We start from the raw sequence: 25,399 nt of genomic DNA, 5'->3' as shown, positions 1-25,399 counted from the left end.
CTGATTGTTATTTACATGCAATGGGACTAGGGAATGGGGGATCGGGGAAAGTTGGGGAGTATTGGAGAAAATAGGGGAATATTTACAAGCGGATATGGAGGCCAAATTCCATATTCGCAACAATATATATATATATATATATATATATATATATATATATATATATATATATATATATATATATATACACACATCATGCATACCCATATATATATATTCAAACATACATACATACATACATACACAAAGACACAAATTGTTAAAAACCACACGAGACACCCTAGAGTATATAGATAAAATATATATATATATATATATATATATATATATATATATATATATATATACATCATGCATACCCATATATATATATTCAAACATACATACATACATACATACACAAAGACACAAATTGTTAAAAACCACACGAGACACCCTAGAGTATCTATCTATAATTCCAGTAATCTCTGTGTGTATGTCTGTGTGTCTGTGACCGCTGTTTCTCGACAACCACGGGTCCGATATACTTGAAACTTGCCAGATATATTGCTGGGGACCTGAGGATGTGCCTTTTCAAGGTTTCATATTAATCGGAGAAGTAGTTACCGAGCTATGTCCAAAAAACGATTCAACCAATCAGAGAGCAGCGAGCTATCACGTGTGCCGAACGACGAACGTGGCGAACAGACTCTGCCTCGGACGGCACATTTGAGAGCGTATTCATTTATTTCACGTTGGCAAACTATGTTGGCGTTAAACTATGTTTTAAAACTAATTAAAACTAATTTGCGATTCATCGTAACTGCGATATGCGACCTTCCGGACAGTCAAATGAGGACGTCACTTCCGGACTTACGGATAGTCATAGTGACGACGTACTGATGCTGAACGTGGCGAGCAGATGCTGTAAGGTACGATCGATTGTAGTACACGTTTATAATAACTCTGCCGATACAGGCCCGATTAACTGCAGCGCCATCCGAGCTGCGGCGTCGGGACGATACATTCATTGTACGGTCACATCACGCACTTACGGGCACGCCCATGGGCCCATGGGCACGCCCATGCATGCATGGGCGAAGACATTTTTTTTTTTTTTTTTGGCAAGGAACGGGCACCCACGTACGGGCACGTCCTAGTATAGATAAATGTAGATCTGAAAAAAAGATACATGTTAAAGTTCAGTGTGTCCATAAAGTCCTTGTGCAACTTTGAAGTTTTATAACTTTTGATGTGCACAACAACAACAACAACAACAACAACAACAACATGCATTTTAAGGCAATTTTCCCTGCTAGAGTGGGGGTTAGCCTTGCAGTCCCCATGACAATCTTCTCCATTTTGCCCTATTTTCTGCATCTCTCCTTGTTAACCCCCTTGCCCGTATTTCTTCTTCCACCATCTTTAGCCAAGTCTTTCTCGGTCTTCCCCGTCCTCTACTTCCTTCTACATTCATTTCCATCACTCTTCTCAACCAGTCACTTTCATCCTTCCTCAACACATGACCAAACCAGCTCAACCTGTTTCTCTTCACAGCATCCATCACAGGCTCTATTCCCATCATCTTTCGCAATTCATCATTTGTCTTCCTCTCTCTCAATGATACTCCGCACATCCACCGAACCATTCGCATTTCCACCCTTTCCAGCCTTCGTTGCTGCTCTACGTTCATTACCCATGTCTCGCTCCCATAAATCATAACACTTCTCACACATGCAGCATACACCTTTCCCTTCAGCTTCAACGACACTCCCCTCCTCGTCAGCACGCCACTCAGTTCCCGAAACTTCTTCCATGCACATCTCACTCTAGCAACCGTTGCCGAGTCTGATCCACCTTCTCCATTCAGCATGTCTCCTAGGTAACAAAATGTTTTCACACCTTCCAGCTTCACGCCGTCTCAAAGATCCAACTCAACATTTCCTCCATCTGCAGCTCCCTCTGTGCACACCTTACATTTGAATGTAGCTGCCACACTGGTTAATGACCCTCTCAGACCATGACATTTTTGATGAACCTACTCAGCGCACATTGTACATTGAATGGAGTTCACTCCAACACCCTTCCTGCACACAGCACATGGCCACTTCCCAGTTCTTTCTACCTCACCACATGCTTTACCCCCTGCCATCACGTTCGTCTTTCCTATATTCACCTTCAGACCTTTTGTCTCCATACATTCCTTCCACTTATTCATCTCTTCCTTCAGTCCATCCATACTTTCCGCAATCAACAACAGATCATCTTGTCTCACAAGATGATAAATGATATGATAAATGATATGATGATAAATGACAAGATGATCTCACAAGATGTTTCAGAAGCACAAGATAGAAATAAACTATAAATGGTGCATGAAAGATCAATTCATCAAGTTTTTTTACTCAATTCAGTTCAATATTTTCGGCTTCAATATAACCTCCATCTTTCTTAATATTAATATATCGTTCAATCTGATTTTCCAACTTGTTGAAAATATTCTCCAGTTGCTGCTGAGTGCTGAGTAATTTCACGAGCTGTATTTGTGATTGTAACCCCAACTTCATCCAAAAAATGTGATTTTGATGAGTAAAAGTTTTACTTGGTCCCATAAAATGTAGTCCAATGGGGACAGGTCAGGAAAACGAGGCGGCCCAGCAATTGGCCCACGGCGACCAATCCATTTGTCTGGGAAGACATCATTCGAGAACCGTCGCACATCCGAAACATTGTGGCAGGGATACGTCTTGCAGATACAAGGTGATATATGAAAAATGTAATCGTCTTAGTTCAGGAAACAAATGTGGTGATTGTGGTGGTTGACTTTACCAATGATATGGAAGTTGCCTCATCAGAAAATGTCAACTCGTCTAGAAACGCAGACTTTATGGATACCATGTATCTGCATGTGGATTGTGGATGATCACATTTACACACTCACAGACAGATGTACAGATTACAATAGCTCGTTGCTGGGTGTCGGAGTGAACTCCATTCAATGTACAATGTGCGCTGAGTGGGTTCATAAAAAATGTAGTGGTCTGAGAGGGTCATTAACCAGTGTGGCAGCTACATTCAAATGTAAGGTGTGCAAAGAGGGAGCTGCAGATGGAGGAAATGTTGAGTTGGATCTTGGAGACGGCGTGAAGCTGGAAGGTGTGAAAACATTTTGCTACCTCGGAGACATGCTGAATGGAGAAGGTGGATCAGACTCGGCAACGGTTGCTAGAGTGAGATGTGCATGGAAGAAGTTTCGGGAACTGAGTGGCGTGCTGATGAGGAGGGGAGTGTCGTTGAAGCTGAAGGGAAAGGTGTATGCTGCATGTGTGAGAAGTGTTATGATTTATGGGAGCGAGACATGGGTAATGAACGTAGAGCAGCAACGAAGGTTGGAAAGGGTGGAAATGCGAATGGTTCGGTGGATGTGCGGAGTATCGTTGAGAGAGAGGAAGACAAATGATGAATTGCGAAAGATGATGGGAATAGAGCCTGTGATTGATGCTGTGAAGAGGAACAGGTTGAGCTGGTTTGGTCATGGGTTGAGGAAGGATGAAAGTGACTGGTTGAGAAGAGTGATGGAAATGAATGTAGAAGGAAGTAGAGGACGGGGAAGACCGAGAAAGACTTGGCTAAAGATGGTGGAAGAAGAAATGCGGGCAAGGGGGTTAACAAGGGGAGATGCAGAAAATAGGGCAAAATGGAGAAGATTGTCATGGGGACCGCAAGGCTAACCCCCGCTCTAGCAGGGAAAATGGCCTTAAAATGCCTGTTGTTGTTGTTGTTGTTGCTTTCCTAAGGTAACTGGCGAGACAAATAATGAGTCTGATTTTATATCTGCCTATTCCTTTCTGTTCCAATACTTTTGGTTATACAATGTACAAGGTACATACTTGGATAGACCTCATAAGAAAAATCATACTATTTCAAACGTTTTCCTAATCGTACTCACCAAATGAACTATACATCATAACTACACTGTCATAGCAACAGAAACATCCCTCTCCCTCATACTTAACACCTCTTCCTCATCCCTTCCCTTTATTTTATGTCTTTTTTCTCAATTCGATCCTTCTGGCTCCCCAACCACTGAGCCCACCCTTGCCTACAGAATACGTAAATGGGCCTTCCAAAGCAATTCCTTTGAAGTATATTATATATTTGGTAATTCCATGTATATTTGGTAATTCCATGTATATTTGGGAATTCTATGCTCCTTTTGAAATCCCATCATCCATTTTCATCCCATGCCTCTTTTGGAATCCCAGAATTATTTGGGAATAAGTGCTCCTTTTGCAATCCCACTTACTTTTTAGAATCCCATGCTCCTTTTGGATTCTTATACTCTTTTGGGAGTATCATGTTCCTTTTGCAATCCCACTTACATTTTGGAATCACATATACATTTTGGAATCTCACTTACCTTTTTGAATCTCACCTGGATTTTGGAATCCCACTTACCTTTTGGAATCCCATGATGCTCCTTTTGCATTCTCCTGCTCTTTTGGGAATCTCACGTTTCTTTTGGAACCTTGCAATATCAGTTGTGGAAATCAACTATGTTGATTTAACCAACAATTGTCAATCCAACAGAAAAATTCCACAGGCACAGCATGGTCTGTGATAGCAACTTTCGACATCTCCACCTCATGCTCTTGAGATTGCCAATGCGTAGACTTTGTGAAGGAGCAAAGGTTGAAGCAACCAATGCACCTGATATTTGTTTGCACTTCCAGATTGCACTCATGATTCTATGTAAACAAACTGCTGACGCAATAATCTGTGTTTAGCACAAAGCTGTCTGCAAGATTGTTTCATTATGTGAAAGATATGATGTACTTGATATGGTGAAGGGTAAAGTATAAGCTTGAGGACTATTGAATGCATTAAGATATGTTAAGGATTAAACGATGTAACTTATTCATCCCTCAAAATAAATGATGCACATCTGTCAGCACTCCTCACTTTTCAGATGCTTACTGGAAGACATTCTAAGATGATGAAGTTGAGTGAATCCATCAGATTCATTCACTTCTGGACCAAGTACCTCTGCCATGGAACTGTGTTTCTGACTTAGACAGGCAAGCTTTGGCCTGATTTTTATTCCATTTTCAGCATTTAGCTCACGATGCTGGGATCCCACGTAACATACCTTACGTAACGTAACATACTGTTCAGTTGTCCATACTTACCCCACACTCACGAAGTGAAAGGCGGGGTTAAGCAGTTGGTTAACTTTGTCTGTCTGTCTGTCTGTCTACAAACATCAGTTTATGATTGAGGAACAACTTGATTTAAATTGAATGTTATATTGTGAATATGAATCGGAAAACGAACCTGTAGTTTAGCAGTACTTTGACTGTGAATTTGTCCTGATCGCACGTGCGCAGAGAAGAGTGAGATCATTTCTATACTCTGTCTTTTTAAGGATGACATGAAGGACAAACAACAGGTACAAAAGACAAATGTAACGTGCTAAATGAGGTGGTGTAAAAGCCACTGCATCAATGGTGGTAAACTTCAGAATTTTTTTCCCCGACAACCCATAAAATCTTAATTTTATTTGAATTGAATTATATACTTGAACACTGGAGAACACAAATCACCTTTTTGGCACTTTCAAAATCCTCCATTTAGCTGTACCTGGACAAAACATTACGGCATTTTACATCATCTCGACCAATCAAATTTGCTGCCCGCAGACCCCCGCCCATGTCCTTCTTTCTCTGCGCGGGGTAAGGTGTTCTATGAACTCTCTAGTTTACTAATGTCCTTGTCCTGTACGAAATTTAGGTACAATCCCTTACACAAGCCTTAGATTGTTGTTTAAATGAATTTAAAAAAATTAAGGCCCTGCTGCGTCAAGTCCGAGAAGTAGATTTGGAGCAGCAAAGGGAACGACATTTCCTCCACGGTTTGTAAAGAAACTCATGAGGTGTGGATACCTGTAAATGTCACATTATAATAACCACCTTTAGAGGCCATTTTTCCCCGCAAGCAGGGGTTGGCCTTTTTCGGGAACCGTGGTTGTTGTTGTTTTTTGGTCCCATTTTTGAAGCAATGTTTTACGGCCGGATGCCCTTCCTGACGCCAACCCTTTTTGCCGCCTTTAACGACAAACAGGGAATTACCAGTGAACTGGTACTCAATTCTGATTCTGATATTCTGATATTTAAATACATTTGTTGTGGTTTTACACACTTTGTCCACAAAGAAACTCTCACAAACGTTAACTTCCATCTCTTGAATCATTCGATGTGGTTTTGCAAACCAGAATGCTGATTTTTAAAATCTGATCTGTCTGCAAATTGCAAATGGCAGAGCAGAACGCAGTTCATTCTTGACAGACCCTCGGCTCTTTGTAAATTATTTTATTCAACAAAAATGTGCTACTGTAGGCTAAAACAACTCTCTTGTAAGCTTCTTCAGCCATTTGATAAATCCCAGGGGCCGACTTACAAAGTTTTGTCTTACGCCAAGTCTTTGTTTCATTTTCGAGTTTACTTTAACTCTGATGCGTATGTTTCATACAAAGTTGGAGATCACCTGATAGGGGCAAAAAAAGCTCGTATTATGCTTACTAAACAACATGATTATACAAACTTGCACGTTTTACTACAATGTCTGTACTTAGTTACAATCAGACAACCTAGGAAACTGCTGATTGAAGTCTTGACTGTCTTACACAGACGACTATTACTACTACTACTACTTTAAAGACCCCAATTATTCCCTCATTCTTGTGTGCTTGGCCGGGAACAGTTTTTGGCCCAAGTCTTTCACGAACCAGCTGGCCATGCCTGACGTTCTACTGAAGGTGATTTGGGCAGGAATTTGTAATTTGTTCGGGATGCAGGCGATAGCTTGCCTTCTTTTCATGAGGGACACCATGGGATCCACCAATGCTAGTGGATGGGACACCCGGATTAATGTCCATGAGTACAGATTACATGTACAACCCCTTTGTTATTTCAAAAGCATTACAAGTGTTTGTTCGATGTGTAATGTGTGTTTTTCTCAGCATATCAGTCAGTGTTTCATGTAAGTGTTTGGTTAATATGTAATGTGTGTTTTCTTTTCCTTGTTCCATGTACTTTAAACATTGTTAATGATTTATAACCGAAGGCATCGCCCTGTTGCTCCGCAGTACTCTTCCTTCGCCATACTTGCGGAGATGCTATTCCTCATTATGGCTTCTGATGTGGTATTCATGTCCGCGTACAGCATTATATCCGTGTACCTCTTGGTACAATTCCTGTGATGATTGGTCAAACATCCTTATCTGCTTTACAAGCCTTCCTACCAGCATATAAAAACAGCTGCGTTCTTCTATTCATTTGATGCTTCTGCCATGGTCTTTAGGTGATCGGTACCTTGCCGGCCATGTTAAATTGACTGTGTATCGTTTGGTCTCTCGAAGGAGAGAATTATTGCACCTTGCATATACCTGCAATTGGGTGAGCTGCATCCCAAGTACATGGGTTCTGTACGTCCGAGTTTCCTGAACATTAAGTATTAGAGTTATAATACTATGGTGACTGTTTATCAGGAAGAAAACTAGAAGAAAATGTCTTGTTTTAAGTTATTAAATTCCATGTTTGAAGAAGAAGAAGCGTAAATATGGTACTGGTGGTGAGGGAGGATGGTCAATGTTGCCTGAAGAGAAGGTGACATTTGTGGCTCAGATCATGAAAAGGAATTGATATGTGACATCGTGGTGACACCTGGTGGCTCAAGGTATGGTTTAGGCCCTGTGACGAGCACATATTCTAGCTTTATTGTCCCCCGTCCGTCGCACCGCGGAGCGAAAGGGGGAATATGGTTTTCCCCTCCGTCCGTGTGTGCGTCCGTCCCTGCATCCGTCCGTGCGTGCGTGCGTAAGCGAAGGACCGAATTCTAATTTGGTGTGTGGGTACAACCCACGTCAAAATCCAATATGGCCACTGCCATGTATGTCTGAACCTTGTGAGCGGAATATCTTGAAAAATAAGCAAAGTACCAACTTCTAATCTGGTATGTGGGTGTATCTAGGCATAAGAATATATGAATGATCGTTTTTAAGGCCATTTTCCTAGGCATAAGGAATAACGCTATTGAAAATTGGATCGCCACGTCAAAATCCAATATGGCAGCCTGGCGTCTTCCACTTTGTCAACTCACATCGCTTCACCGACGGGGGACCTAGGCGTAACGCTTGTTTTCTCATTACAAATACATTCCTCAACTGAAAAAGCTGGATGTTGAAGCATTTTCTCTTACATCCTTTGAAAGTCGGCGCGAAATAAAAAGAAAAAGATTTTAAACATTTAAATGTTTATTTAAGGATATTAAAAGACTTTTATGTCAGTTTGGACTTGCAAGGACTCAATAGGAACCATTATCAGGCCAGGTAGTGTGGTGTGGTGTTTACCAGAAACTTAACTGGTGTGCTAAAGAAGGAGAGGAACATTACTGATGTGCTTTATAGACTGGGCATAGAACAATGATGCAAGAATCTGGATGGTAACATTATTCCAGGGGAGGCAATTGTGAGCCAGCATAGGTTATTATCGTGTTAGATTGGAATCTGGTCAAGAATGGGAGACATCAGCAAGGGAAAAGTAGGGAGAATATGGGTGTGGAAGCCACAGGATGCCATTGTGGTGTAATTGTGGTCAGGAAAAGGCTTATTGGATGAAGAGAAGTCAAGCTGGACGGAGTGAAGGGGACCTGGTCGAGCCATCTGGTCTGTTTGGAAAATTGCAGCAACACGAAATATCGGTGATACTGTCGGTTAAAGGAACATGAAGGACTCTTTGATAGGTATAGCTAGACACCAAAAGTAGCTAGACGTGTGATAAAACTAGAACCAAAAGGGAAGAGCTTGGTGTACCTACGGAGTGGTATGACAGGTTAGATTCGGAAGAGGATGAAAATTTTGTTTGTAAGGTGGGTAAGAGCAGGGAAAGTGCTACAAGATATATCTGGGAACATTAACTTAAGGTGATGTGGATATGCAAGGACCTTTGGTGCAGGAGTCCATTCAGCCCATCAGGCCTGCACCGCACCAACACCAGATACCATCACACATCCATGCACAAGCTGCCCACAAGTCCTGCCAATATCCATGTATCTCTCTATCTCCACTGAATCTGGTTGCCTATCTAATTCCAATTTAAAGTGGTGTACTCTTCTGCTGCCACTACCTTTCATGGTGGACCATTCCATGCACTAACTACTCTCCGAGTGAAAGATCCCTCCCTTACGACCGTCTTAGCTCTCCTCTTCTTTACTCTCAGGCTATGTCCCCTGGTCCTATCACTGTCTATTCTGCTGAAATAGATAAGGGGACATTTCAGCTATGAATGAGTAAAATCTGTTATTCCAAATCATTCCTTGAAAAGGCAGAATTACACACAGCCTACAAGGCCTTCTTCTGTAGCTCCAGATCATGGAGTCCTGCTCTCCCCTCTAACCTGGTACCACAATGTTACATCTGTCTTTTCTGTATTCTGTGGAATCTAAAGCTCAAAATGATTGGCATCTCCCATGATGAGGTCAAAGCACAAGACATATTGCTGTTACATCATAGGCAGGTCTGTATTTATCTGTCTGTCTGTCTGTGAGTAGCATAACTCAAAAAGTTATGGATGGATTCGGACGAAACTTGGCAGACGCTGCTGCGTTGATAAATTGATCATCTGTTTGCCGTGTCACGAGCAAGGCCTTTGCCACGTCGCGAACGATTTGAAATCGAAGTTAAGTGATTGTTCCCATTTGTATTTTCGTTAAAACTGTATTTATTTATGGTGTTGTAGTGTTGTACGTATATTGTGTCCCGGCGAAGATTTTTCGGTGCAAATCTTTCATACCTGTATTGAAAATCGTGTTAATTCGTGTCGTGTCTTGAGGCCTTGTACAGTGTACACTGTACAACCTTGAGGCTTTGTTTTTCTCTCAGCGGTCCGTCGTTTGTGATCCAATAACTTTCGTTCTCTGTATTCCCAGTCTTTTCACCCAACTTCCTTGTGTAAATCTCAACTAAAAAAAAAACAAAAAAAAAAAACATTTCCTTCTCTGTTCTCATTCGTTTATTCATTCTTATTCGTTCGTTCGTTCTTCGACCACGTGTTTCTCCCCCATTTCCCCAGATAGTTTTCACTGTTATTAACCTTCAATGTTTACACTTTCCCCTCAAGTTATGTATTCCGTCATATTTTATAACACCTTTTTCTTCTTCTTCTTTAAAAGGCTGCTTTCGACTTGCTTACCAAATCAATTCATCCCAAAAAAATATCCATCTCCTATAGTGCCTTTTTTCTACATTCCCTAAACTCTCCTGCACTCCATCCTTCATCCAGCGTCCTTAAACGTATTTTTAACTCGAAGGTCACAAGAAACTCATTTTGCAATAAATGTTCGTTTCCCATAAATCGTACACTTTCTAAAATCCAATCTCACCCCTCCCCTCCAAATCTTCCCCATAACCCCTCCCCTCCAAATCTTCCCCATCACCCCTCCCCTCCAAATCTTCCCCATCACCCATCCCTTTCAAATCTCCCCCCTTGCCCCCTCCCTCCTAAACTACCCCCTCACCCCTCCCCGCCAAGACGCCCCCTCGCCCCTCCCCTCCTAGACTCCTCCCTCACCCCTCCCCTCCAAATCTCCCCCATATCCCATCCCTTTCAAATCCCTCCCCTTGTCCCTTCCCTCCCAAACTCCCCCCTCACCCCTCCCCTTCAAATCTCCCCACCCTCATTGCTTCTCAATTTCCCCCCTCTCACTCCCCCTCCTCAAAGCGTCCTCCCCGCTTCTTCCCCCTTCCAACTCTCACCTCCATCTCCCCCAACCTTCTGCCTCGCTCTTCCCCCTCCTCAAATAACACCTCATTGTGCCTCACCCAATCACCATCAAACCTTTTGTCCGCCCCATCCTTCCCTTTCTCCGAGCTATTCTGAAATCTCTGACACACCTTCAACAGCTCTCCCTACCTCTTCCACCTCTTCCACATCTTACCCTACCCCTCCTCCCCCCTGTTCTGTATCTGATGCTCCCCCTTCCTCTTCATTAACGGTATGGACCTCAAACATCCGGGGCCTTCGTTCAAACTTAACTGATCTCTCCATACAGGTTGCTTCTGTCAAACCAGACGTGATCTGCTTAACAGAAACTTTCCTCCTTTATGATGTCTCTGATTCCTTAGTATCTCTCCCGGGATAGTCCCTCCTCCGGTATGATAGACCTGAGCCTCGTCCTGGAGGTGGGGTTGCTATCTTTATCAAAAACTCTCTTCCTCACTCGCCCTGCACTGCACTCTCTCCACCTCACCCCCAGGAATAACTCTAGCTACGGCTTCCCCTTCGCTCCCACCTCTTGTTCATATGTGTGTTGTACAGTCCACCAAACAGTGATGACTCCATCTACATCTCGCTGTCTGATAATATGGACCAACTTCTATCTACTCATCCCAACTCTCTCTTCCTCATATGTGGTGATTTCAACTGTCATCATGCCAGTTGGCTGGGTGTGGGTACCTCTCTCACCAGCCATGGCTCTTCAGCAAAGGACTTCTGCGACTCACTGGGACTGACACAATCTGTCAATTTCCCGACCCGGATCTCAGTCAACGGAACATCTTCTCTTCTGGACTTGGTTATGACTAACTTCCCTGAAAATGTCTGCTGCTCTTCTTCTGCTCCAATCGGATCATCTGATCATGTCCTTGTTAAAGTGGACATCTCTCTGACCATCCTCAGGGAGCCTGCTCAGCGTCGACGAGTCTGGCATTTCACTCAGGCCAACTGGCACGGTCTTCAAGCAGCCATCAATCATCTGGACTGGTCTCCCATCTCTACCACCTCTGACATCAACTCATCCTGGGAATTCTTCCAAAGTAAATTGCTCTCTCTCATGCACAGATTTATCCCATCTCGTCTTCAGTTGTCATACCCTTCCTCCCGTCCATGGTACACGGAATCTTGTGGTGAGGCTGTTGCCCAGAAACAACTTGCCTTCGTCTCCTGGAAAGCAAATCCAACGGAAGGAAATCTCATTTCCTTTCACAAAGCCCGAAACAAGTGTGTGTCCACCCTCAGGAGAGCCAGGAAACAATATCTCTCCGTTCTCAAGACCGAACTCTCTTATCTGTCTCCCTCTTCCAAATCCTGGTGGCGTCTGGTCAAATCCGTTTCTGGTGTTTGTTCCCCCTCCATCCCCTCCCTTACCTCAAACGGCTACACAGCTGACTCCGCACGTGAAAAAGCTGAATGCCTCAACTCTGTGTTTGCCTCTAAATCTTGTGTCCCAAACCCATCCCTCTCTGTACCCACCATACCCAGTCGTACCCTGCTGCTCCTGGACTCCGTGTCCTTTCCTCCTGACAAGGTGGAAAAGTTTCTGTCAACCCTCGACTCTGATTCTGCAACTGGACCCGACGGCATCAGCCCACGGGTCCTAAAATCCTGCTCTGCCGCTCTATCTCACCCTCTCTCTGTTCTCTTCACCCTCTCTTTTGCTCAAGGTCAACTGCCATCTGCTTGGAAATCAGCCAACATCACCGCTATGCACAAAAAGGTGCAAAAACAGATCCTAGCAACTACAGACCAATCAGCCTTCTCCCAATTATCAGCAAAGTCATGGAATCCATCATTGCTTCGGATATGAAATCTTTCCTCTTCTCCAATGGCTTGATCTCTGATCATCAATTTGGTTTCAGACCAGGTCACTCTACTCTGGACATGCTGCTTCTGCTGTCTCAACAATGGATGGAGGTCCTCAATGCCAAACAGGAAATTAGAGCTGTCTCCCTCGACATATCACGTGCCTTCGACACGGTCTGGCACCCCGCTCTGCTCACCAAACTCTCCTCCTTTGGTATCCATGGAAATCTCCACGCATGGCTGGCGGACTTCCTCTCTAGTCGTCGTCAACGTGTGGCCCTGAATGGGTTTCTCTCATCTCCTCTTCCTGTTCAGGCTGGAGTTCCCCAAGGCAGTGTTCTGGGCCCCGTGCTTTTTCTGGTCTTCATCAATGATCTCTCTGACTCTCTTGAAAATCCTCTCTATCTCTTTGCTGATGACTCCACTCTCTGCCGCTCCATTCCTCTTCCCTCAGATCGGCAGTCTGCAGCCTCCTCACTCTCTGAAGACTTGGACAAAATCACAGACTGGTCAAACAAGTGGAACATGTCTTTCAATCCTGACAAATCTCACACTCTTACTATGTCTCTCCGAAAAGATCGACTGGACAACCCTCCCATCTACTTTCTCAACAATCCTCTCCAAGAAGTTCTGTCGCTCAAGCTTTTGGGTCTCACTATCTGCCATGATCTTTCTTGGGAAAACCACATTTCCAAGCTGGCCTCCAAAGCCAGTCGCCGACTGGGCATCCTCCGTCGTGCGAAGTCCTTCCTCGGCACACCTGAGCTCCTCACCACATACAAGGCTTTCATCCGCAGCTCAATGGAATACTGTTCTCCCCTATGGGCCGGTGCTCCTGCCTCACACCTAGCTCGGCTTCACGCTGTTGAAACCAAAGCTTTCAGAATTATTGGAATCTCCCGCGATGAAGCTATCTCTGAGGGCCTTTCACTCACTCACCGCAGGCAGGTAGGTGGTCTTTCTGTCTTCTACCGACTCCTCTCCGGCCTTGCACCCCCAGCTCTCTCTGTGCTCTGTCCCCCAAATATTCCTACAGGTCGCACAAGATCTGCCAGCAACCCTCTGATGGTTAAACTGCCGAAATCTCGGCTCTCTGCTCACCTTCACTCTTTCATTCCTCTTTTCTCCCGCCTCTGGAACAAACTCCCTCACTCCCTTCAATCCCACTCCTCCCTCCAGGTCTTTAAAACAGCTGTTCACCACCATCTCTTATCTTCCCCCATCCAAAACCTTGATCTTTTCTACCCCCGCTAATTCACCCCAGATCCACCTTGTTTGAAATTCCAACTTCTTTCCTGGAAGTCCTGGCAGTGTCCATATGTTTTATACCTCTCCCACCGCCCCCTTCCCTTGCCCCCCCCCCCCCCAAAGCCCTCGCCCTCTCTCAGATCTCTCGATGTCTCCATGTCTCTCGGTCCCTGCTCTCAAATGTTGTGTTTGTGTCCTTCCCCCTCTCTCCCCATCTTGTCTACCGCTCCCGATGTTATATGTTTTATGTGTCGGTTTGTCTTTCTGTGTGATTAATGTTCGCTCTTTCACGAGCCTCGATCTTGTATACAAAAAAAAAAAAAAAAAAAAAAAAAAAGACAGGGTGGGATTGCAACAAGGACAAATTGATTCGACTTTGGTGAAAATTTGAAGCGGGATCCGATACGAGGAGTGTTTTAATTTTTTTTAGAGTGATTCTTTACCATTGGGAGATAGGGCCAAAAACGGCCATTGGGTGATAGGGCCATTGGGAGATAGGGCCAAAAACGATATAATGCAGGATATCTCAAAAAGTTGTGGACGGAGTCGGGTGAAACTAGGCAGATTAATTGGTTAGGTGGCAAGAACAAGCTGAGATATCATAGAGAGCTGTTTAGGAATACATTTATATGTTTCTTTTCTTTTTTTTACATGGTCTAAGGGTCATGAAGGAGCAGCAACACAAATCACACACACACACCCACACACACCCACACACACGACTTCACTTCAGGCAAACACAGTCGCTAAGCTTGAAGAAAGTGACATAACTTTCCTGGGGCACTTTGGGTACCTGTGCCTCCATCTCTATGAGGTCACTTTTCTCTCTGCACTCAGCGGCTTCGATCTGTTGACCTCCCAGGATCAGAATGGATGCTCCATCCATTATGCCACTTAAAGAAAACAACCTTTCAGGAAATCATAAAATGTTATCGAGCTTAGGAAATCTTTCAACCTGTAATATTAGCTCCTTATTGCCCACTCTTCATAAATCTCCACTGGCATGTCAGCTAGCCCAGTCCAGACATTTTATTTTCAATACAGAAGATGAGGCCCATGGAGTAGCTGAAAGGTTTCTTCACCATTTGAATATACCGAGTCCTTTCCTTCGGCAAGTGTTTTGGTGATGTTGGTGTTCCATTTTGGACGTGACTCGACTGACAGTTATTCATTTAAATATGTTTGTGACTTCTTTCCTACATGTGGCACTTAAACATACGAAGCTTGTAGCTAGCTTTTGAGAATGTTAGTTCGTCCAATCATGAAGGTTGTAACATGAAGACACCATTAGGTTGAGCCTGAATGCCTTCACGACTCACACCCCAAGTACAATCACAGTGATGGTGCCTTGTTTACCATCATATTCCTTCCTGCAGGACACGACATTCGTGGAGAGGTTTTCATGCATGTAACATGCAGTGTATGCTACATACACTGCCTGTTACTGCAGGTGTAGTGTACTACAAGCACTGTGTCTTCCTGTATGTGTACGCTACTTTCTGGAACCGGTTGTTGTGCCATCATTGCTTCTCTTGAAGTAGCAAACAAACTTTGTACTCTGGGTGTGGCTCTCAATTGGCTGCCTCGTGTAATCTGTTCTACGTCAAGTACGAGCAGGCAAAAGTTATCATGCTGGGCCCGTCTGCCCTAGTCTTTGTCTTGTCCGGCCTACTTGCTCATGGTAGGCTGCTGAGCAGACCCTTGACACCTGTTTCACCTCCTTGCCACCTTATATCTTACTAAGGGGGTGAAAATGACAGTTAACTTCTTACCAAGGACGGTGAGAAAATAGTAACACAGAAGGGTTTCCATTAATTAATTCCTCATGACACTACCTCTTCCCAGTCTGTGTAAAAAATTAATAAACGCATTTATTTATTTATCAGAGGAATTTCTAGCACATTCTACAGTAGAGCACAAGGAAGGCGATGAACAGTGAACTTCTTCCCTTCGTATTCAAGTCTCTTTGCCAACAACAGCTCGATTTGCTTCTCGGCACCTTCTTCTGTCCGCCATTCAACTCCTTTAAGCCTCGACATGGAACCGTCTTTTTAAATCCTCATCTGATAATTTTCTTCATTGTTATTAATCAGCCCTTATTGATTTAATACTTCCTGCCAATGGGAAGATGATCGGAGATTGAATGAGGTTTGCATGGATATGAAAGACGTCATGTGTTAATAATTATTTCATTCAAATTCACTTCTTGACTTATTCAGGTGTCACATCCTCTTTTGCACAGAATGACAGGAAGTACTGAAAAATGTACAAATGGCAAAAGGTAAAGAATAGCCTCAGTGGGGTCTTTTTCTCTTTCTCTTTCTTCTTCAATGTGTCTTTCCTTGTTTCGGTTTTTGCTATATTTTTTACATTCCTTAGTCCCCTGCTCATCCAGTGTCCCTTTAGATTGGCAATGTGATTGTTTCGGCCTCTGCCTGAGAGCAAACACTCACCCCTCATTCCTGAGAACCCACAGGGGTGAAATGTAGAGCTTCTTCTGCCAGAGACTCGTCATGCCATCCCAGTTGACAGATACACTTCCACACATGCCGTGTTCTAGATCTAGAAGGGAAGGCATGGGTGCTTAAGTTAAGCTGATCTTCAAACGCCTCTCATTATTATCATTCCACGGATTGGACGCAAAGAGCATGCGTCATGTGCGGTTTCAGACTGTTTGCGATGATTGCTCGTGATGCAACCGGCCATTTATTTTTCAGTCTGTGCTACCTTCTGCCTTCAATTCCGACAGGCTGTAGATCCTGCATATGGACTTGGATAAATTGACGGCACCGCAGAACACGAAGCACAAAGAAAATGTGAACAGTATTCTTATTGTATAGTCCTCGCTTGCACCATTTCCCTCTCTAAGTACTGAAATGCTTTCCATCAGTGGCCAACAAATGAAATTTGAATCGACTCGTAAAGCATTTCTCACATGTTTCACTCCCTTTCTTCCCTCCCCACCTCACCTCCTAACATTCCTCACTTTTTATCGGAATGTCTCACAAAGTCTATCTCTAGTTTTTCTTTAGCCAGCCCGTCTGTTGTAAGAGCTTTTCCATTATTTTCTAGGCATTCAGTGACCTTCTTGTATTTGAAGTGTGGAGCAGCCATTCCAGATGTTCAACTGCTTGCAAGTTCCACATCCCAGATAGGATTGATGCAAAGACAAAGCAAAGTCAAACATGTCTTTGCATATTTCACCTTTATCAGTTTGGTCATTGTTAAACACACACACACACACACACACACACACACACACACACACACACACACACACACACACACACACACACACACACACACACACACACACCTTTGGACTTTACAGCCTGAGAAAATAATGTCCGCTTGCTACAAAACTTGGTTTGAGTTATTTGGTGAGTTAAATCAAGTTTATTTGGTGAGTTAAATCAAGTTGATTTGGTGAGTTAAATCAAGTTGATTTGGTGAGTTAAATCGAGTTTATTTGGTGAGTTAAATCGAGTTTATTTGGTGAGTTAAATCGAGTTTATTTCGTGAGTTAAATCGAGTTTATTTGGTGAGTTAAATCGAGTTTATTTGGTGAGTTAAATCAAGTTTATTTGGTGAGTTAAATCAAGTTTATTTGGTGAGTTAAATCGAGTTGATTTGGTGAGTTAAATCAAGTTTATGGTTTGATACTTTTGAGACTACTACTACTACTACTAATAGAAAACATATGACTGCCCGACCTTGCCGGCACCCTCACCGCAAACCTCTGCAGCCATTCTCTAATTTTAACAAAAATACTATGACGACTACTACTACTACTACTACTACTACTCATACTACTTCTATTACTATCGTCTTAAATTATCAACAAAGGTTGGAATAATAATCGTTAAATCTCCTTGTGGTATCAGATGGGGAATGTTTTTTGTCCAGTCTTTCAGGAAGGGACTGGCTAGGCCTGACGATCACCTTCTTTTTTATACACAAAGTCAAGGCTCGTGGAAGAATTAGAACATGGAACGGATCAGGACGTGACAGAACAAAAGGACCAGTAGAAAGAGAGGAAGGGAAACACACCACCAGCAGGGTTGAGGGACAATTTAGACTTTTAGAGGGACACTTGGCAAACTAACAGACGTAGGGGAGATGCACATATGAGCGCAAACACATATGAAGCAAACTCTCATGAAGGGTAAACTGGAAATTTGGAAAGAGGTGGTCTTGGGGGGGGGGGGGGGGGGGAGAGGGTCTTGACGGAGTTATAAAAAAAATCATGTTTTGGATGGGGGATCAATAGTAACACAGAAGGATTTCCGTTAAATAATATTCTTGTTTAACTGGATCTGAGATAGTGGTGCACAGCTGTTATGAAAGCCTAGAGGGTAGAATGAGATTGAAGAGAATGTGGAAGTTTGTTAAACATTCAGAACTGATAAAGGCACTCGGTAGAGCGAACGCATACCTCCACCAGGCTGAACATGTCACGTTTTGTAACCCACTGATAGGCCGGATCTGCATCCGAACCTGAACCAAAATCTAATCGGCTTGTTCTTGACACTTACTCAACTCATCCACTTAGTTTTGTTAAAATCCGTCCACAACTTTGAAATATCATGCTATATATCGTTTTTGGCCCCATATCTCAATTGTGAGGCGTCACATAAAAACGTTGTAGTATCGGCTTGTAGAATCAAATCCATGAGATAAATCCTCACTAAAATCAAATCCATTAGTCGTTATCACACGTCCATCCTGCCCACTAAGTTCTGAACGAATCCATTTACAATTTTTTTTTATATCCTGCTATATATCATGCTATGTATATCCTTTTTAGCCATGTCTCTCAATGGTGAAGAATCACTTAACAAAAATAAAAACTTCTCATATCCAGATCCAGATCTTTACTAAAATCTAATGATTTCTTCCTTGTCACACACCCGAACTGTCCACCAAGTTTTGGTCAAATCCATCCACAACCTTTTTGAGATATCCTGCTTACAGGCATACAGACAAACAGGGGGAAAACATGACTTCCATGCACCTTCGATGGCGGAAATCTTACTATAATTCACCAAATGTCCGTCCGTCCGTTCAAAGGTACCGCAAAAACGGCTCAACCGATCACAACGATATTTTGGGTGGGTATTCCTGGGACCCCTAGGAGTAAAATAAGCTATTGTAGCGGCTACCGCTGGGTTTTCACAATCGCCTTGCACCTATCAAGGACGCGGAGCGATCACCATGCCGGGCTCGTCCAGGACGCCCGGGCAGGCTCGCCCTCAACTTGCCAGGCCGCAGCCAGGACGTTCGGCCACGCCCCCTCTCGCCTTTCCTGGGCAAACGCTCCAGGATAATGTGTGTATATATATTGCTGCCCGATAAACGGGCTTTTCAGAGTACCTGAGTGTTTTGTTTGAATAAAGCAACTCGGACGAATTCCAGCTTTTTGTCGCGTCCATTCTTCCGATCGACGTGGGAGCCCGAGCTCCTTCATTGGTGACCTACCGACATGGACACGGCAGTGGCCCTTAAACTGCCTACCTTCTGGGAGGCTCACGCGGCGGTTTGGTTCGCATAGGCGGACTCCCTGTTCGCCCTGAGAGGCATCACGGCCGACGACACCCGCTTCCACCATGTGGTAGCAGCGCTCGGTTCAGCCACCGCGGCCCGCGCCCTGAGCCTCCTCGAGAGCCCACCAGCCGCTGACAAATACGGCGCGATTAAAAAGCTCCTCCTCGACGCTTTCGCCCTCCCATCGGCAGAACGCGCACGGCGCCTGCTCGACCTGCCCGAGCTCGGCGACACGCGCCCTTCCGAGCGAATGGACTACATGCTTTCGCTGCTCGGCGAGCACTCTCCGGCATTCCTGTTCCGGGAGCTGTTCCTCCGTCAGCTGCCTAGCCCGGTACGCCTCGCCCTGGCAAGCACGATGATCACGGATCCCTGTGCCCTTGCCAGGGAAGCCGACAAGATCTCCGCCGCAGGCCAGCGCATCGCAGCAGCGACCTGGGGCCCACCGCCGTCCGACGCAACACCCATGGCGCCCGAGCACCCGGCACGGTCGACGACCGAACTGCCGACGCAATTGGCGGCCGCTACACCTAGCCGACCACCTCCAGCACGACGACCGGGGCCTCCACCTGACCAAGCGTGGTGTTACTATCATGCCAGGTTCGGACAGAAGGCCCGGACATGCCGACCCCCGTGCACCTTCGGCAGGCCGGGAAACGGCCGGGCCGGCGTTCATTACCAGCCATGAGCGCCGGCCACACGGGCAACTTACTGTTCATCACGGATAAAGCGTCCGGACGGCGCTTCCTGTGCGACACCGGCGCCCAACTGAGCGTCATACCCGCCTCTGACCAGGACAGGCAGTCCACGGTTTGCGGCCCCTCCTTGGTTGCGGCCAACGGATCGGCCATCCGCACCTTCGGCCCGCGCAACGTCACCCTCTGCTTCGGCGGCCAACGCTTTGCTTGGACGTTTGTAACCGCAAACGTGCCCATGGCTCTGCTAGGCGCCGACTTCCTCTGCGCACACGGACTGCTGGTGGACGTCCAACGGCGTCGTTTAATCAACGCCGAAACCTTCAGCTCCCTGGTATGCACATTGAGCAGCTCCGAGCTGGCATGCGCCCTCCCGGCGGCGAACGAGTTTGCTCGCCTGCTCACGGAGTTCCCGGCCCTCACCCGGCCGACGTTTTCGGCCGTCGCAGTACGGCATGGGATCGAGCACCACATACCAACCACGGGCCCGCCGGTCTACGCCAGAGCCCGCCGCCTCGACCCAGCCAAGCTCGCCGTGGCCAAAGCCGAGTTTGACGCTTTAGAACACCTCGGCATCGTGCGGCGCTCCGATAGCGCGTGGGCTTCGCCACTACACATCGTCCCAAAGCCAGGGGGCGGCTGGCGCCCATGTGGCGACTACCGCCGCTTTAACGATGCTACCACCCCCGACAGGTATCCGATCCCGCACATCCAAGACTTCTCCGCCCGTCTGACGAGACGGGTCATTTTTTCGAAAATTGATCTCATACGGGGATATCACCAGGTACCTGTCAGGGCGGCCGACGTCCCTAAAACGGCAGTCATCACGCCGTTCGGCTTATTCGAATTCTTACGGATGCCGTTTGGTCTCAAGAACGCGGCTCAGGCGTTCAAGCGCTTGATGGACGGCGTGCTGCGTGACCTGCCGTTCCTTTTCGTTTACCTGGACGACATCCTCGTCGCCAGCACGTCCCGGGCCGAGCACCTCCTCCACCTCCGAACACTGTTCGGGCACCTCAGCGAGCACGGCCTCATCGTCAACCCGGCCAAATGCCACTTCGGCACGACAGCCGTTGATTTTTTGGGCCACCACATCACCAAGAACGGGGCCGTGCCGCTGCCAACCAAGGTCGAGGCCATCACCACGTTCCCGCGTCCCCGCACCATAAAGGCCCTGCAGGAATTCCTGGGAATGGTGAATTTTTATCACCGCTTCGTGCCCCGCGCTGCTCAACTCATGCGGCCCCTCTACGAAGCCCTCCGGGGCAAGCCAGCCAAGCACGACATCGCCTGGTCCGCAGCAATGGACGCGGCCTTCCAAAGCTCAAAGCGGGCCCTCGCCGACGCAACACTGCTCGCTCACCCGGTGCTCAACGCTCCCATCGCCCTCACCACGGATGCTTCCGACTACGCGGTGGGCGCCGTACATTAGCAATGGGTGAACGGGGTTTGGCAGCCACTCGCTTTTTTCAGCCAGCAGCTCCGGCCGAACGAGCTCAAATACAGCACGTTTGACCGTGAGCTCCTCGGTCTACACCTGGCCGTCCGCCATTTCCGCCACCTCCTGGAGGGCCGACCTTTCACGGCGTTCGTCGACCACAAGCCGTTGGTTTACGCAATGGCCAAGGTCACGGAGCCGTGGTCGGCCCGCCAACAGCGCCACCTCTCCGCCGTGTCGGAGTTTACCACGGACATCCGGCACGTCGCCGGCAAAAACAACGCCGTGGCCGACTGTCTTTCCCGGGCCAGCACGAACGCGGTCCACCTGGGCGTGGACTTCGCGCTTATGGCGGCGGACCAAACCACCGACACCACGGTGCAAGCCCTCCGGGCGGCGGACACGGGCCTCCGCCTGGCCGACATCCCCTTCGCGGACACTGTCCTGCTCTGCGACGTCTCCCAAGGCCAGCCTCGCCCCATCGTGCCCGTCACCTGGCAACGCCGCATCTTCGCCTCCCTCCACGGCCTTTCCCACCCGGGCCGGAAAGCTTCCCAGAAGCTGGTGTCGGCGCGATTCGTCTGGCACGGCCTTCGTCGGGACGTCCGCGATTGGACCAGCACCTGCACAGCCTGCCAACGGGCCAAGGTCCACCGACACACCCAGGCCCCGCTGGCACCTTTCACCGTGCCCGAACGACGTTTCGACCACGTCAACGTGGATCTGGTGGGCCCCCTCCCCCCGTCACGGGGGTTCACACACCTGCTCACCATGGTGGACAGGACCACCAGGTGGCCGGAGGCCGTTCCCCTCGTCTCCACCACCACCGCCGACGTGGCGCAGGCTTTCATCGCCACCTGGGTCGCCCGCTTCGGCGCACCGGCGGACATCTCGTCAGACCGCGGACCACAGTTCACCTCTGAGCTGTGGGGCGCAGTCGCCCGCAACCTGGGGGTCAAGCTCCACCGTACTACGGCCTACCACCCCCAAGCAAACGGGTTGTGCGAGCGATTCCACCGCTCCATGAAGGCCGCGCTCATGGCCGGCCTTCAAGACGGCGGTTGGGCCGACCGGCTGCCGTGGGTCCTTTTGGGCCTCCGCACGGCCCCCAAGGAGGACCTCCAGGCATCCACCGCCGAGCTTGTCTACGGCCAGGCGCTACGCATACCGGCCGAATTCGTGCCCGACGCTACCAGTCCCTGGTCCGCAGCTCACCAGCGCTCGGACCTCCAGGAGGCCGCCCGACGGTTTGCCCCCGTGCCAACATCCCACCACGGTGACCCCCAGTCCTACGTCCCCCCAGCACTTCGCACAGCGGAGTATGTTTTTGTGCGTCACGACGCACATCGGGGGCCACTCCGGCCGCCGTACGACGGGCCCTTCCGGGTCCTGCAACGGGACGACAATTCGTTCGTCATCGACATCGGCGGCAGGTCGGACCGGATTGCGGTGGACCGCCTCAAGCCGGCGCACGTGGACGTCGACCAACCACCACGGGTGGCCGTTCCGCCGCGGCGAGGCCGCCCCCCGTCCACGGTGCCCTCCACTCGACCGCCCACCACCACAACGGACCCCCCCCCCCCCCACGACCCGCCAGGGGTCGCTTCGGCCGGGTCATCAGGACCCCCCTCAAATTGACCCTGCCGTTGCAAGTCGATTCTGGGGGGACGTGTGTAGCGGCTACCGCTGGGTTTTCACAATCGCCTTGCACCTATCAAGGACGCGGAGCGATCACCATGCCGGGCTCGTCCAGGACGCCCGGGCAGGCTCGCCCTCAACTTGCCAGGCCGCAGCCAGGACGCTCGGCCACGCCCCCTCTCGCCTTTCCTGGGCAAACGCTCCGGGATAATGTGTGTATATATATTGCTGCCCGATAAACGGGCTTTTCAGAGTACCTGAGTGTTTTGTTTGAATAAAGCAACTCGGACGAATTCCAGCTTTTTGTCGCGTCCATTCTTCCGATCGACGTGGGAGCCCGAGCTCCTTCACTATATTGTTTTTCCAATTTTTCCAAGTTTTCCAATTTTCCAGTTTTTCCAAACACGATGGAATAATATTTACCGATATGAACAGTGATGTGGCTTTTGTTGAAATTCTACAAATACTGTTTATTCTACGTACCATGAGAGAGTAGATCGACTCCTGACGAACTCTTCCTATATAAACGTGCGGCTCCGAAGTAACATGGCAGCGTGTGCAAAGCGGCTGAGAAACAGGTGTAGCGGCCGCTTCCGTGTTACAGTGTTGGCGCGCACTCTTCACACATAAACGTGCGACTGAGAAAGACGTGTAGCGGCCGCTTCCGTTTTGCAGAATTCATTCTTTTTTCAAAATGTGCGCCACGTACTGTTTAGATTTTGATGATTTGCGTGTGATATGATTCAACGGATGTTTATATGAATCGTTTAAAATAAAAAAAGCCTTTAATTTCTGATGTTTTGCCTTTTCATTTGGGCTTCCCAATTGAAGCCCCGCCCACAGGGCGGGTACCGTTGCTAGTAAATATAACAGAAATACACGATGGATCTGGTCCAGAAAACAGAGTTTTGATGAAGTGGAAGGAGGAACGGATCAACGCTGTTATGAAGTGGAAATCAACCACTAAAGGCGATTTGGGCAGGAATTTGTCATATATTCAGTGTACCGGCGACAACTCACCGACTGTTCGTGTAAGATACCATGACATCTTTAGGGTACACCAGTTAACTCTAGCAGACATGTCACCCAGGCACACATCCATCCGAGGACTTTGTGATGCAACGCTCTACCTGCAAAGCACCAATCCAACAGCATATAGCCAGGTTGGGAATCGAATATAGACCAGCCAGCTTATAGGTAAGTGTGGTACCTCCGCACCATGCTGTCGGACTGGTTTGACACTTTTTGGAACAATCTGAGAACAACCTGCAATGTGGATGAATCAGAGAGAATTGGATTCTGAGCAGTTTAAGCAAGTGAAGAACACAAGTTATCCTTGAGAGGAAATGTGTGGCTTATTAAGTTGAAATAGTTTTGCCTAATTTTCCGACTTGAATGTATGAAGTGTGAGGTCTGATCTGGTCTGAGATGGTGGTGAACAGCTTGATGTCAAATTGTAACTTTGGAAAGCAAAGGCAAATATTTAACAGCAAAATAATCATTATAGTTTAAAGTTTTCTTCAAAACCGAAATACACAATGTATCATCAGGTACATTTGTCAAATTACAATCAGCAGGTGCATATAATCACTCAAAAAAAATAAAAATAAATAAAACTAGGACTGCCACTCTATAACTGCTGGCAGTGATGACCAGTTTCCTCCGCCTCCCGCTTTCATACAACCCCGCTTTGATACAACTCCGCTTTAATACAACCCCGCTTTCACATTATTATTTTTTTCCTCTATCAATTTACCCCTAGATGATGCTCAATAAATTTCATCCAGATGAAACTAATGCCGACAGATAGGATGGCCAGCTTAACGCCCATCAACTAATGCCAACAGACAGGACGGCCAGCTTAACGTCCATCAACTAATGTCGACAGAAGGGAAGCCCAGCTTAACGTCCACCAACTAATGCCGACAGATGGTACGCCCAGCTTAACGTCCATCAACTAATGCTGACAGATGGACGCCAAAGCGCTCCTTTGGTGAAAATTTCCTGTCCATCGGTCAAACCATTGTAGAGAAAATGATTTTTAAAGAAAATATACCTGAAAAATCGCACTTCCAAAATCTGTGACATGGCATGAGCTCAAACAGAGTTTCTTCTTCTTCACACAATAACAACTTCTAGCTTCCAGACCATATATCCAATCATCTTTAAATTTTGCACACTTGTTCCACTTCATGACTTCTACTTTATTATAAAGTTTACAG

General features: G+C 46.9%; 1 protein-coding gene across 1 annotated transcript in view; it reads left to right on the top strand.

Annotated features, from left to right (window-relative positions):
* The first annotated feature begins 2,619 nt into the window (after positions 1-2,619).
* CALD1 (caldesmon 1) overlaps positions 2,620-25,399 on the top strand; it is a 130,746-nt gene continuing 107,966 nt past the window's right edge. Inside the window, exon 1 of the mRNA XM_078783012.1 lies at positions 2,620-2,739. The gene's annotated coding sequence lies outside the window, so the exon portion shown is untranslated. The remainder of the gene's footprint in view (positions 2,740-25,399) is intronic.

The sequence above is a fragment of the Myxine glutinosa genome, chromosome 8 (genome assembly GCF_964187855.1).
Source record: "Myxine glutinosa chromosome 8, kmMyxGlut1.1, whole genome shotgun sequence".
NCBI classification, from domain to species: Eukaryota; Metazoa; Chordata; class Myxini; order Myxiniformes; family Myxinidae; genus Myxine; species Myxine glutinosa.
This window is presented reverse-complemented; position numbering and strand designations above follow the sequence as displayed.